Source organism: Notechis scutatus, chromosome 1 (genome assembly GCF_049901735.1).
Source record: "Notechis scutatus isolate UNSWTSFEM ecotype Mainland chromosome 1, rNotScu1.2, whole genome shotgun sequence".
Lineage (NCBI taxonomy): Eukaryota > Metazoa > Chordata > Lepidosauria > Squamata > Elapidae > Notechis > Notechis scutatus.
Window position 1 is genome coordinate 203,172,551 of NC_142009.1, and position 15,899 is coordinate 203,188,449.

The 15,899-nt window shown below is 39.8% G+C and overlaps 2 long non-coding RNA genes across 2 annotated transcripts in view; both read left to right on the forward strand.

Moving 5' to 3' along the window:
• Positions 1 to 6,362: 6,362 nt before the first annotated feature.
• LOC148133167 (uncharacterized) lies at positions 6,363 to 7,927 on the forward strand. The gene is made up of 3 exons (XR_015747161.1): positions 6,363 to 6,640; positions 6,789 to 6,852; positions 7,350 to 7,927. It is a non-coding gene; the product is annotated as an uncharacterized LOC148133167 (long non-coding RNA).
• A 530-nt stretch (positions 7,928 to 8,457) lies between these two features.
• Positions 8,458 to 15,899, forward strand: part of LOC148133168 (uncharacterized) — a 59,334-nt gene continuing 51,892 nt past the window's right edge. Inside the window, exon 1 of the long non-coding RNA XR_015746545.1 lies at positions 8,458 to 8,698. This is a non-coding gene — a long non-coding RNA (uncharacterized LOC148133168). The remainder of the gene's footprint in view (positions 8,699 to 15,899) is intronic.

Consider the following 15,899-nt stretch of genomic DNA (forward strand, 5'->3'; position numbering starts at 1 on the left):
TCTGAGGTGGGTAAAATGAGGACCCAGATTGTTGGGGGCACTAGGAGAGGCCTGTAAAGGCTTAGAGAAGGTGGTAAAAGCACTGTGAAGCAATATATAAGTGTAAATGCTATTGCTATTGCTACTAACTTAACAACTGCAATGATTCATTTAATAACTGTGGCATAAAATGGGACACAATTCACTTAACAGCTGTTTTGCTTAGCCACAGTAATTTTGGGCTCAATTGTGGTTGTAAGTCAAGAACTGGCTATATAGAGCAAACTGCTTCAATATTACTCTTAAAATCAGCAAAGGAAAAAAAATTAGGATTGAAATATTGTATGACATGGCAATATTGCTTATTAAAAATGAGGGGTGGGCAGAGGTAAGAAATGTAACATTCAGATTAATAAATTGACTTTAAAAAGGTATTTATAGTATAACATGGTTTTGTAGATATTTTCAGACACAGATATTTTCTTAATTGATCCAAATAGTCTCTAAACTTAGATTTAACATCAGCTTGTTAGATTTGATAAATATACAGTATATATATTTGTACCACAACTCTCTGATCTCTGTTTGGTTGGCTAAATATCACAGACAAACTCATTATGGAAAGAGGCAGCTGTTGTGAATCAAAAGACTGGAACACACTTCATTATTTACAAATAAGTTCTCTTATTCATTATCTATAAATAAATAAAGCTTTACTAGCTGGGGATTTCTGGGAGTTCAAGTCCACCCAGTTTGAATTTGCTAAGGTTGAGAAATACTGCCATAGACCACTGTGTGTTCTAACCTATGTTATGATAAAGATGCCCACAAAAAATGAACAAATTTTAAAGTAGATATATAAATGTTATTAAAATCCACAATACTCTACAACTGTTGATAACATTCACTTGTATGCAGTCTAAAATATGTTCTTTTTAGGGAACCCATGAAAAAGGAAGAATTTTTCAAAAAATTATTGGCTCAGATAAAAATATTTTTATCAGAATTTCCTCTCCTTCATTTTCATTTTCAGCATCTACCACTCCTTTCTTTTCTATTTTCCAGAGGGAACCCCCCCACCCAATAGTTACAATTGGATAATAACAGTATATTTTATTTCTTTGTTGATTGGGAAAAGTGAAAGTAATTTCCTATTACAGTTTTTATTTCCTCGGTATAGATTCCCTGAAGTTCTATGTGAAGAGCAGCAAAGATATTTATGGGGCTGGAGGCTAAAACACGAGGAATGGTTGCTGAAATTGGGTATGTCTAGTTTAATGAAAAGAAGGACTAGGGGCTGACATGATAGCAGTGTTCCAAAATTTGAGGGGCTGCCATAAAGAAGAGGGTGTGTGTGTGTCAATCTATTCTCCAAAGCACCGGAAGCAGGGCAAGAAGTAATGGATGCAATTTAATCAAGGAGAGAACCAACCTAGAAATAAGGAGAAATTTCCTGACAGTTAGAACAATTAATTTGCAGAATGGCTTTCCTTCGGAAGTTGTGCATGCTTCAGCACTGGAGGTTTTAAAAAAGTGATTGGACAACCATTTGTTTGAAATGGTATAGGGTTTCTTGCTTGAGCAGAAGCATCAGGCTAGAAAATAGAAGACTGTGAATCCCACCTTAGACAGGAAACCAGACGGATGACTGGTTTTGATGAGAGTCAATCACTCTCTCTCAGCCCAGCTCAATGACCTCACAGGGTCATTGTTGTTCTGGGGAAAATAAGAAAAGGAAGGAATTGTAGGTATGTTCGCCATCTTGAGTTATTTATAAAAATAATAAAGATGGGATACACAATATATAAAAACAATAAAAACAATAATGATATCCTTCTATCTATACTGTCTAGAACTCTCCATGATCTTTTTCTTCTTCATCTACCATATCTATCATTTCTACCCTATCAGGGTTTCCACCCCAATCCACTATTACATATTCTGAGACCAATCATTTTCTCATACTCCAACCTCTCAATGTGGGTAATATCACAAGCCAATCTGTATTCATCGTCTCTCAATCCATTTTACCAAAAGGATAATGCAAAACAACAACAACAACACCCCATCATCAGTTTGTACTCCCACACTCTGAAAAATGTCTTTGTAGGATTGAACCCAAAACATGACCCAACTCATATATGCAGAAAAGCAAGTCTCACATTTTTAAAATGCTTTGCTTATTTTCAGTTAGATAGCAAAATAAAACAGTTACATAAAATTGAAGTTCCGTCTTTGTAAGGGAAGAGCTGCTAGTAGCAGCAGCAGAGACGAAGCTTAAAAGCTTCTGTGTTTTTAAGATGGACAAAACATTTTTAGCAGATGTCTCTTAATCAGAATTTGTTTGGCACTTACTATTCACAGGTGCTGTGTTCAGCCATTTCTATGCTGAGTAAATCAGGGATCAGATCACGGATTGACAAAAAGATACCATTTAGTTTTAATAGTAGGAGCCAAGTCCTCAGCCTTTTCCAGACAGCACCAGTGATTAGTGCAGGAGATACAGTATTTCAGCAACACACAAAATGAAGTACACAAATGCTACTACTGGTCTATACCGGTCAGTTCTAACTATGGGGTAAATATAAAGAAAGTAGAACACAGAACTATGGGAGATGGTGACCATTAGTAATGTCTGACTATATTGCAAGAAGAATTTAGCTGCATCCTGGTGCATGATTTTCTGACAGGGTGAAGATATGCTAAAAAATAAGTCTGATCGTATGGGTGAAGGATGCAGATGGCTGTTTTCCTATGCATTTGCATGCACCATATGATAAATGTGGTATTGGGTTGTCAGTTTCCTTACAATGGTCAAAGATTGCTTTGGTTAAAGAATGATCTTTTTTTTCTATTCAAGAGATTTTATGCTAGCCTTTTGTAATCTGGTATCCTTTGCAAACGTAGGAACTATGAGTATCTAAATTTCTCCCCTAGTGTGGTTTTAAATGGAGGAGTCCATGTTTGTCTACTAGACATCAGGATGCTGGAGACTGCTTTATGTACTCCGGTTCTGATAAAGAAGAATATTTGTAGCTCAGGGTTGAAATGAAAGGTTCATAGTGTTCTCTGAGTTTGGTTGGATTTTTCCCTCCCCCCAGGCATTTCGTAACCCAAATTAGGTAACATCCTCAGTTACTTAGATGTTACCTAATTTGGGTAATAAAACATTTGCAAGAAAACAATCAAGCTCAGAGACCAACAAGGACCCCACATTGCAGCTCTTCTAAGATCTATTGTGATTAAACGGATGGGTTTCCAGGGTTGAGTAGTTTATCCAGTCTATACAGTTAGCTTTAGGGGCAAAGATAATGTGCTAGTTTTATGTTGGGCTTGGGGGTAGGGGGAGACTCAACTGAGAATTTGTAGCATCCAATTCTGCCTGATAAAGGACTGGATAATTTATAGCCCATTGAGTTTAATGTCAACTCATAAAATATTTATCTGATCTTTTAGAGTTGCCAACTGAAAGAGAAGGGGGAGCAGTGCAGCAGCTTGCAAAACTGAAACTGCATTCCATAAATGTTTTCAAAGATAGTTTCTAGGTGACCGAAGTTTCTGCCACGCAAATTCTAACTGGAGAGTATGATTGATGACTCTTGGCTATGGATGTGTCCCATTGGAGAATATGAATTATGATACACCCAGGGGGTGGGGGAAAACCAGGGTCAAGGGTGACAATGAATGATGTGTCTGAGAGTCGGCTACACCCAGGCAGCGCCAACATGTTTATTCCTGATAAATCTTCTTCAAGTTTTGAAAATCTGGCTAGAGACTCATGATTTAAATGGTGGTAACTACCAGAGCCCTGACACTTAACACATTGTACCAACCATAGATAAGTGTCTATCAAGTCTCGATCATATTGTCACCAACACGACACATCAGAATGAGCAGATACAAGACTATCATATAGGTAGCCCTTGACTTTGAACAACATCCATCCTGGATACAGTGCAACAGCACTGAAAAAAGTGACTGACTATTAGTCCTCATACTTATGACTTTTGCCGCATTCCCCCCCAACCAAGTGATCCAGGCCCTTGCAAATGGTTGCAGTGTCCTGGGGATCATGTGATCACCATTGTCCACATTCCCAGTCAGCTTCTGAGATGGAAAGGCAACCTGGGTAAACTGGATTTGCTTAACGATTATGTGACTCACTTAACAACGTCATTGGTTTACTTAACTGTCAGAAAAGTCATAAAAAAAATCAGGTGTGAGTCATTTGACAACTGCCTTGCTTAGCAGCAGAAATTCTGGACCCAATTAACACCAGGCTAGAAACCAGGAAACTCTGAATTCAGATTGTGCCTTAGCCGTGAAAGCCAGCTGGGTGACCTTGGGCTGGTCACTCTCTCTCAGCCCAACCCACCTCACAGGAAATAGGTGTTGTTGTGGAGAAAAATAAGATGAGGAAGGAGTGTTAAATATGCTCACCATCTTAAAAATAATAAAGGCAGGATATCAAGTAATAAATAAAATAAATTGTGATCATAAATTGAGGACTACTTATAATAGTTAACCATGTTTTTTTTAGACTAGAGTCAACTTCTAAAGGCCATATGTAGCCTGTAGCATGACATTCAAAATTTAAGTTACCTCATTCATTTCTTTTCTGTTGTATTTGACCTAGAGAAAATTATTGGCAGTTTGACAGACAGGAGTAGATGCTTCCCCTTTTCATGGATTATTTTCTAAAACATTAGTCTGATTGGGAGAGAGAGAGAGAGAGAGAGAGAGAGAGAGAGAGAGAGACAGACAGACTTTAGAGCAGTGATCAAAGCTGTTCATTTAATTATTGGAACATTAAGTTCTTCCTTATAAAGCTATGAGCTAAAAGGTTTTATGTGAAGAGGATTAACAATAAAATATCAAAATAGACCTTTATATTCTACAAAATGCCCAGTATCAGAAAGAATATTAGAAGAAGCTGTGTTTTGTACTGCCTTGACATATAGAATCATGATATCTCACGGTATGCATTTATCTCTATTTCATAATCTAAAGCAAGCAACACTTCTGTACCAGAGACAAATTCTTTGTATGTTTAACCACACAATAAAGTATTCTGTTCTATTCTGCTCTGCTCTATTTCCACTCCATTCCATTCTTCATTCCTAGTCTTCCATCTTTGCTTATCTATGTGCTTTTAGAGGGCCTAGGCTTCTGTCTATCTTACCTCCTTCCTCCAAAAAGGTAACATAAGTCTCAGGCATCTACAACTTGGATACATTTGCTAGTCTGCTGCTTATCATAATTTGGCAAATATAGAAGTAATTCTTTTATATGCTTTTATGGTTCTGTGCAGAAAGAAACATAATGGGGGTGCTTGGAGATATGTGAAGTCATACACACATACCTTTGTTCAATGACTATTTGGTCTAGGATCCACACAGCATAGACTCTAGAAGCCCTGAAGTATAGTAAATTTGCTTCTTATTTCTTGACTTAACATTCACAATCATGCAGTTAGCCTAAATGGTTTACGTTCCATGAAGTTTAGAATTCATGCTTTGCATGGAAAGGTTTCAGGTCTAATTTCAGGACATCCCCAGAATGACTTTGGGTTTAGATCAAGGCCGATCCTTTGGGTTTAGACTTGAAGTTTAACTGCCACTGCTGAATTACAATGCCTGGCTTGATATCACTGAGATCAGTTTCATGACTGACAGTCGAACAGCCCTTTTGAAAGAATTGGGTTGAATGGTTGAGAGCTGAGTCAGATAGGCCAGCCATACAATGGGGTAACCAAAGTGGGTTACAGCAGGATTTCTTTTGGGGAGTTCTTGTGATTCAGGTATCTTCATTTCAGTTCATCCATTTAGTTAATCCAGTGATAATTTGCCACCCAAATTTTGCTAAATGAAGTTATGCTTCATGGATGAAGGCCAGTGCTCCATGAATTTACCCATTCATGCTGCTGACCATTATTTTATGATGATAAAAAGAGAAATGAGCAACTGCACTTTTTAGTTCCTCTTCTGCATTCTGTTCTTCATGGTTGACTCCAATTTTCCATCTCATTGGAGGAATAGCAAAATTGGGAGAAAACATATTATTTAACTCTCTATGGTAGAATTGATATAGTTCATGAGGAGTTTGAGAAAGTTTCCCCAAATTGATCAGAGCATAGTTTTCCAAGAACTCGGAACCCCATCTTTTTAATTTGTCCCCTTGTCCATCTGTACTAGTGAAATAAAAGAGATGTAGGAATATATCTGACTCTACATCTTAAAGCTACATACTTTTTTTTTGAACTGAAATTACAAACAGTGATAAGTTAAAAAAAACAGGGCTCCTTAAAAGTAATAACAAAATGTTCTTAAGATTTAATATGCAATGTTTTTCTGCTTAAGTAATTTTGGAAGGCTGCCCCAGAAACAAGATCTCTCCACTATCCACTTTTGTAGTGTTAAAAATAATAAAATAAAACAGGAATCAATACAAATGTGTGGCAGACTCAAGTTACCAGTGTATAAAGGAAGAGGAAGGAAGCCAGAGTTTGGATAGTAAACAAGGCTATTTGTCTTGCAATAATGGAATAATTGTGATCATTTCAGAAGTTGCTCTTCTTTGGCCTCATGAGACCTCCTGCTTGCCTCTCATTGTTTAAATATGCATATTGTCTCCCAGAAAGTGTTTCCTGTTGAGAAAAAAGGTAAGCAGGGAAGTATTAAGGTTGGGGAGGGTGGGGTGGGGGTGGGAAGAAACGATAGGAATTTTATTTCGTTGTGGAAAAAAATAAAAGAGAATAATTAAAACACAGAATAAAACTTCATCTGCTTCATCTCCGCTAATTGCACAAGGAAACCTTGGCAGGGAAAAGACAGAAGAAAGACTTCAAGAAGATAGCTTTGCTTGGCAGACAAGGTAAATATTTTGTAACATGGAGGATGCCAGTAACCTCTCTAGTAAAGACATAGTATAGAAGCATCTAAATAGTAAAGATGCTTAATGAAAAAGATACTATTACAAGTAGTGGGATTCAGCCGGCTCGCACCAGTTCAAGTAAACTGGTTGTTGAATCACACACACACACACACACACACACACACACACACACTGCTATCAAAGTGGATCCTAAGTGCTGCGCTGCAATGGACAAACAGGCAACAGAGTGGCCAGCATGAGGGAAGGACCAGGCCTCTTTCACCTCTTTCTTCTCCCTCCTCCTCCTCCTTCCCTTGTGCCGGCCATCTCTCTGCTTTGCAAGTTGGGGTGTGGAGAGGAAAAACAACCAGAGTAGACACAAGTACTGAATGTAATGATGATCATGTGACTGAGAGATAGCCCTGTTATAACTTTGGGGCAATTGGTAAGTGAGGACTACCTGTATTGATTTTTTTCCCATTTTTTTTCTTCCTTAGGTCTGAAATATCTATAAGATTTTCCCTTTGCCTATTTAAAGGTGCAACCGTGTTGACTGTGAGACTTTCGCAGGCTGAGGGGAGACGGGAGTCCACAGCAGCTCTGCTCTACTGGAACAATATCAGATGTTAGCAGAGTACAACTAACATTACAAAAGCAGGCTACCACTCAGGGGTGTCAAACTGGAGGCCCATGGACCGGATGTATCACAGGCAGGCCACGCCCAGCTCAGCTCAGTGAATGGTAAAAAGGTCACAAAAGTCATGTGACGCAAAACGTCACGCAACGTGACGCAGCAAGATTGACACCTGTGACTTAGCCAATCGCACTTCCTCTTGCTTTCTTTTGCTGTTGTCTCCCAGATTGACTTCTTGAAACACCCCTCAATTTTTTGGGAGCAGCCACCAGGATCTATCTAAAAAGCCCGTAGTTGGTCTTGTTTTTATAAAGTGGTGTGGTGGAACTCTGGCTTTCTCTTCACTGGTCAATTGCCTCCCTATGGGGAAAAAAAAGGATTTTAAAAAATTCTGATAAAGATGTGCCAGCAATGAAAATCCAATCTATGAGCTACATGTAAATAAATGATTGGTAAACTTTTCCTCTGTGTACATGTAAAAATAAAGAGTAAACAAAATTAAACTTCTAAGAGACTTACATATCCATTTGCCTTTTATTCTACCCTATCCCCCCTATTATGACACAATGAGGATCATAAGAGGTTGCATAGAATCTACTCCTACTTGCTGGCTCCCTGTCTTGAGCCACATTGCACCATCAGCTCTATGAAGGCAGGAAGCCTTCGTGAAGGAGTATACAGCAACCGTCATAAATAAGAGTCAGGTGCTAAGTGTCAGAATTTTGATCATGTGACCATCAGGATGTTGCAATGGTTGTAAGTGTAAAAAATGATCATAAATCACTTTTTTTCAGTGCCTTTGTAACTTTGAATGGTCACTAAATGAACTGCTGTTAGTTGAGGACTACCTATCGTCTGCAAAATAAATTTAAAAAAAATGCTTAGCTTTATGCTAATGGATTGGAGGGGGAGAGAAATTCCTTTATCAACTATCTTGCATTCTCTCCTGCTTTTACTGATTTCAATGATACCCCAGTCACAGAAATGATCCAGTTACTTTTGGGAAACACCTATTAAAATATAGTTATGCTACTGGTGAAAGTTACCTGCTCACCTGGCCTCTCTATGACCGAACACACATTTTGAGATAAACCAGCATGCAGTCAGAACTCATCATCCTAAACCCAACCAGAAGCTGGACCAGAAAGGATGCTTATCAGTTTCTCTACTACACATTGAATAAAACCTGGAACATTCAAAGGGATATTGGAGGTAGGTGCCTGATGGGAAAGGGATGGACTCGCTTTGGATTTGTTCATGAAACCAGATGCCCCTAGTGAGCTGTCAGTTTTCCCATATGAATTGTGGCTCATTTGACAATAGTAGTTTTAATCGAAGATTGCAGGACCCACTTCCTTCTGCAAGTAGATGCAAGTGCTTAAAGTAGGGGCTTCCAAATGTGGCAACTTTAAGACTTCTGGACTTCAGCTCCCAGAATTCCTCTGCCAGCCATGCTTGCTGGAGAATTCTGGGAGTCGAAGTCCACAAGTCTTAAAAGTTGCCAGGTTTTGGAAACCCCTGGCTTAAAGCATGCATTGCCAAGAGCTTCTAATGCCACTAGTTTGACCAGGTTCATTAGCTGGTTTGGAAATGAAGGCTTTGATGGTTATCCATACATTTAACTAACTTTAAAAGGAATCACCTGTTCATGAAGCAGTTTTCTCTCTTAAAACTGTGCTTACTCTGTGATTCAGCAAAGTGTTGATTCACCAGTATGGCCGATGAACATCTTTTACGCTTGTGTTATCTTTATCTGTCATTGACAAGTTCTGCAGGTAAAGTATGTAATCATTATTATGTGTATTGATATGATTGAAAGAGGAAAAAGAAATGCCTACAAATGCTTTCAGGGTAGCTTTTCACTACATCTGAAATTAATATTACCCATATATGACTAAGGTGATGAGGATTCCAGTAGCACATTTGTTGACATTTTCCTGAGGACAAGGCTGGTCAGAGGCAGCTTCACTTCAAACAAATTTCTTAAGAAGGGAGACCTCCCAGGCCGTTTGTGAAACGTTGATAAGACCATCGACAGTCAAATTCTTATCGAAGGTAGATGAGTTGCTGATAGGCAGTTCTTAATGAGGGTGGCTGGGACAAAGGCCAGGCCATCCTTCAGTACTCAGAATGCAGAGGCCAACCGTGAGCCTGGTGGAATGAAATGAAAATAGAGCTGTCCAATGCCTCCCACACTGAACATATGTGACAATTCATGTATTCCACATTTGAGGTTGGAGAAAGAATCCCTCTCTCCTTGCAGTTAGAAGCCTCAGCATCTAACCATCAACTGGAGAACTGAAGTCACCTCTGATATCGGGGTGGAGGGTATATATTATTTCTCACTGCAGTTTTCTCAGAAGTAAGTCACATTCACTCTATCATAATCCTAAAGCAAGCACACTTAGAATTCAAGCTAGAGCATGACAACACCCTCTGGTTATTGTTTGGAAGCTGGCACTAGGAATGTCAAGAGGGATTTACTTCAGTCCCTCTTTCTTGTGGTTCTTTCTATCCAACATATTCCTCTTATATTTCACATCTGGTTTTTGCCTTCTCCTTTGCATGTGACACACAAGAGTTTGGATGATGTGGGATAGCCTATTCAGTTTCAGGTAGGAAAGATTTCACTTTAAAGTCAAGGTGATGAGTAGGTGTACCTTTTGTCAAGTTCCAGCCATTAGAAAAAAAATGACTTTTGCTTCTGTGCAGATGTTTTTATGTGACATATTGGTTATGAAAAAGGGGCCATTTGAGCCTTCCAGTCATTTCTCTTCCGTTTCTTAGATGGAAACCAACTCTCCAGTTTCATATAAAAAGCTATCACATCACAGAGGAAAAAAGTTATACAAGGAGCCTCCCTCCCTCCCTCAATAAGTAAAATATTCTGAAAGGTCAAAATCCTTATCTTTTCCAAAGCAGGTGGCTTCCGTGGAGCCATTTTAAGAGAGATTTCTTTCAAGAGACTGAGCCTCAAAGCAAAGCCTGCATATTCAGAAGCAGATGTAGGATCCTTTACGGATCGGTGCTTCCACTTTGTTTTCTCTTTTACCTCTGCTGTCAGATGCATTTAGATTCTAAACGAGGACCTCAGCTAGTCTTAGTCAAATCAAAGCTTTCCCTTTACTTCCGTAGAAGGTTCGCAAAGACGATCTGTTTGCTGATGGTTTTCTGGGCTTCTGCCAAATAGTCTGGGAGGCGTCTTCTCTCTCTGCTTCTGTCTGAGGCATTGCTGCAGCCTTTCCATGAGGCCAAAGAGATTTCAGTTGGAGACTTATCCATATTAGACTATTAAATCTAAACAACTGATGGGCATAAAACGTTTTTCCCCTTAGAGCTGCATAATCAAGTATACATGTAAGTGTGTGTGTGTGTGTGTGTTTGTGTTTTTTGTGTGTGTGCGAGAGAGAGAGAGAGAGAGAGAGAGAGAGAGAGATGTTTGTGTTTGTCAGAGAGAGCGGGGAGAGAGAGGGGAGAGGGGAGAGAGGGGAGAGAGGTGTTTGTGTTTGTCAGAGAGAGCGGGGAGAGAGAGGGAGAGGGGGAGAGGGGGAGAGAGAGGGGAGAGGGGGGAGAGAGAGGTGTTTGTCAGAGAGAGAGGGGGAGAGAGAGGAGAGGGAGAGAGAGATGGAGAGGGAGGGGGGAGAGGGAGAATATAGCAGAATTCAGAGAAAAGAGGAACATGAAGTGGAGTGTTGAATGCATCCGGAGAAGCACAGAATCCAACAGAATTGTAAGAAGTTCCAAAGAAGTGGAACCTGAATTGTTTCTTGTATTAATATGCCAGGATAAAATAATTTACAATCCATTTAGAAATTGCAGTGCTGAGGAAGGGGCTAACATCTTCATTCAATGGGAGGCAAGTATGCCCATTTCCATCTGCAGGTGTGCATTCATATTTGTTAAACATGGCTGAAACAATTCCAGGGATGGAAGCAGAGCAACCCACGGCATCCTTTTTCAAAAGCTTAGATAGGTGGCAAAATGATGTTGAGATTAGCAGGACTCCTTCAGACTCCTGCTGAACAAATGACACAGCCAGAGAAAATATTACCTCGATCTCTCAATCATATGGCTGGTTGAATTAATATTTTGAAAGAGGAGTTAAGTAGGCATGAGAATTCCTTTATTTCTCTATTGGATTTGAAGCTTTGCTTTCTTTTTTCACAATCGCTACCTCTACGGTAGCTCCAATCCCTTTGGAGGGAATGCTGCTCCCCCTTATCCCCGAGTAATTCATTCAGTTGAATCAAATGCACATCCACAATCTTTCAGAGGAAAAAAAAACTGGTGTCCACTCCCATTGGTTTTAAAGAAGCATTAGTGTTCCATCATATCATTTCATGCCCTATTGCAAAATGCTTTCCTCCCTTCCTAATATACTGGATGTGGGGCTCCCCCTGAAAACTGGAAGCTCAAAGCTTCCAGTTTAAGTACATTTAAGAGAACAACAAAGGGTCTTCATTCGTCCAGAGGTAACTCAAAATTAGCTCATTTGATGCACACGAGACCAAATTGGTATAATTTTAGGATATTTATGAAATGCAAGGATATGTAAAATACAAAATAAGATTTCTTCTTATTTCTAAGTTGGTTCTGTCCTTGATTAATTTCCACCCATTGTTTCTTTTCCTGCCTTCTAGTACTTTGAAGAATACCTTGGCCACCTCTTCTCTGTGGCAACCCCCTAGATATTAGAACACTGCTATCATATCATCCCCTAGTCCTTTTTTTCATCAGACTAGACACACCCAATTCCTGCAACCATTCTTCATTTAGGCCCTCTTTGTTGTTCCTCTCTGCATTCTTTCTAGAGTTTATGTAGATCTTAGTCAGCCTGTAGTCCGCATGGAATAGTTTGAGTAATTCATCCCAAGTGACAAATTCCATGTCATTCTTCGGCGAAACGGGTGATTTTTTTTTTTTTTTTGCTGTGCTTTGGAAAGATGCTGTCTCTCTGCGTTTGTTTACTCTGAGCAAAAATGTCTACAAACAGCGAAAGCTCCCTTTTCCCAACCCTCCAAAAGGTGGTTTGGATAGGCAAGATGATAGAAATGTGATCGACTTCGTGCCTTGACAACTCTGGTACATTAGCTGTTATCAGAGTTGAAAGAGCTGCTACAACATACCCATTGTAGATATTGGATGAAGAGCTGGCAGGCTGCCCGAAGGTCAGATAAAGTACTTAGGCAGGCAGTTTGCCAGGCTAAAGAGATGTCAAGAAAATCAATTAGTCTCTAAAGAAAGAGCAACAAGCTAACTAAAAATCCAATCGTGAAAGGCTCTTTATATTCCAAAGGCAGCTTATTAGCACTGGCTATATCTTTATCTCTTTAATAAAATTACATTTGCTAAGCAATTAAATCAGGCTCGGGTCAGATGAGGCTAATACAGAAGAGGTTGTAAACACCTGAACAGACCCGATTAGAAATACTACCCACCGCTGAGTATTTAATCAACTTACTTTCTGGGTACCCTTCTATCTGACTTTCAATTTAAGTTGTTCCTCCTCTTTTCCATTCCCACTGTCCCCTTATTCCCTCTATTGATTGCTCTACATATATACATTTGGCATACCTAAGATACTTTCTCAGCTGAGCGGTAATGGAAAGCCATAGACATAGATTCTGTCTGGTGGAGCCGTGTAGGTTGCTTAGTAAATTATAACTGTCTGAAGTCAATACAAGGAAGGAAAAGGTACACATGCTTGTTTTTGTACATTTCTTCTCCGGTCACCTAAGTTAAAGAAATGAGCTTCATCATCATCAGAGGAATACAGCGTAGGATTTGTGGGCTGCCAAAATGCCACTGTTCTGTGCAAGACTTTTTACTGCAAAAGTCTCTGTTGCTCTAAATTAACAGATAATTTACAGCTACTATGGTACCCATTGCTGTTCATCTGACCGTGTTGCTTAGGTTGGAAAATAACGGGGCTGGTTCAGAGGTGCCATGTGTTTCCTTTGTAATGCCTTTGAAGCAGTCAGTCTTTAAACCGTTATGATTTTGCCAACTTCTACTTAGGTAAAAGCCAGGTCTATGTAACAAATGGAACCAGGGGGAAGTCCTGCCTTAATAAATATCAAAATCCCACCCATTGTTGACAAGGTTTAAAAACTATCTCTCTCCTCCCCTTTCCTTGGAATGCACATAGTGGAAAACCTTCTGATGGGGAGATGTAGCTGTCAGATGCACACAGAACGGAGATTGAACATCTGCAGCACAGAAATGGCACAGCCTTTGTGCAAATGTGCAGTATATTATAGAGCAACACTGCCTTGTGATTATTTGCTTGGTCACCTCATCTGGGACCAGTGAAACTAATTGAATGGGACAACTTGCCATTGGGACAACTTGCCATCTCATTGTGGCCAACTTGCTGTAGCCATATTGCCATGGCCAACTCACTGTGGCCAACTTGCTGTGGGACAACTCGCTGCAGACAATTCCATGTGGGATAAATCAATGTGGTAAATGTTATGCACCACTGCTTCTTCAACATCATTTCCATTGAGAAAAATGGAAATAATGTTGATTAGACTTTGGACAACTTTGGGGCATTTGTGATTTTTCCTAGCCCTATCCTATGAGCCATGGTGATACAGTGTTTAGAATGCAGTACTTGCAGGCTACTTCTGCTGACTGCCAGCTGTCAGCAGTTTGGCAGTTCACATCTCACCAGGCTCAAGGTTGACTCGGCCTTCTATCCTTCCAAGGTGGGTAAAATGAGAACCCAGATTGTTGTGGGCAATATGCTGACTCTGTAAACCACTTAGAGAGGGCTATAAAACACTGTGAAGAAGTGTATAAGTCTAACTTCTATTGTTATTTGCAGGGGGGTGAGATTCTACCAGTTTGCACCTATTCGCTAGAACCAGTTGTTAACATTCTAAGCAGTTTGGAGAACCGGTTGTTAGAAAAAATTACTGGCCTAATCCTGTAAGGAAGGCAGGAAGGAAACATTCTGGTGTTGCTTACAGAAACTGCCTCTCCGTTGACCCTTATTACATTCTTGGCAGGACTAGACTTCCTGTCTCAGGAACTTCTCTGGAGTTGTTTTCCCCTCCTTTGCTGGTACTTTGCTTGTGTGGAGTGACCATTCAAAGTTACAATGGCACTGAAAAAAGTGACTTATGACCATTTTTCACACTTATGACTGTTGCAGCATCCTCACAGTCATGAGAGGCCAGGCGAGGAGATGGGTGCCTCGATGTGAGTGATATTGAGTTGGCCACGCCCAGCCAATAACATGACCACCAAGCCATGCCCACCCAGTTACATGACCACCTAAGCCACACCCACCACCTAAGCCACACCCACAGAACCGGTTGTTAAAAAATTTAATCCCACCCCTGGTTATTTGTGCTGGTTTTGTTTTGTGTACAGGTCATGTATTATTGCCCCTACGGATGATGTCTAGAACATCAGAGACAGAGGTGGTATTCAGCAGGTTCTGACCAGTTCTGGAGAACCAGTGGCGGAAATTTTGAGTAGTTTGGAGAACTGGCAAATCCCACCTCTGCCTGGAGATTTTACAGTATCCTTCCCCTGCCACGCCCACCAAGCCATGCCCACAGAACTGTTAGTAAAAAAAATTGAATCCCACCACTGATCAGAGAGGAGAACTGATATGACATGATTGAACCCAGGATGAGGTCAATCTCTTCTTTAAAGGTTCATGCTTCAAATTCCATAGCACCAGCTGCATTAGATAAAGGAATGAGAGAAAAAACACAAATGATACACTGTGAAAATTCAGGTCGGTACCTGTTCCTTTTTCTTTCATTCTTTCTCTGCTGAAATACATTTTTGCTAATCTGCTAACTTAACCGAACACTTTTAGTAGTACATTAAAAACCACATGCCACTTTTCTTTCAGGTAAGAGATGGTACAAAATATATTCTTTGCAGTACAAAAGAGAACTGAGAAATTTGCATTAGACCAGTCAATGGACAATGTGTAGTCCAGTCTCCTCCCCCCTCTTTTTTTTACATTTATTCCCTAGACAATACATCACCACTCTGCCAACTCACAGGATTTTTGAAATGGTTTTAATGATTGCTTGAACATTTTAAACACTTTTCTTATGCAAAAAAAGGGGGAGAGAAGGAAAAAAAACACACCTGCGCACAACCGTGTTAAATTATGTAAAAGTATCATTTAACCAGTCCAATTTTGGGTAAAATAATTAAACCTTGATCACATGAAATAATATTCATCAGTCTTTCCTGGCATCTTAAATGTAAAATAAACACATATCTGTAATCCAAGATAGTAGTTTTGGAAGAACTTTCTTATTCTAACATTGAATGTTTATTTATTAGACTTGTATGCTGCCCATCTTGTATATCTTCTTTGTTATCCTATGGAGAACCAGCAAATACCACCTCTGACTGGCCCGGTCCCCATCTATTCTCT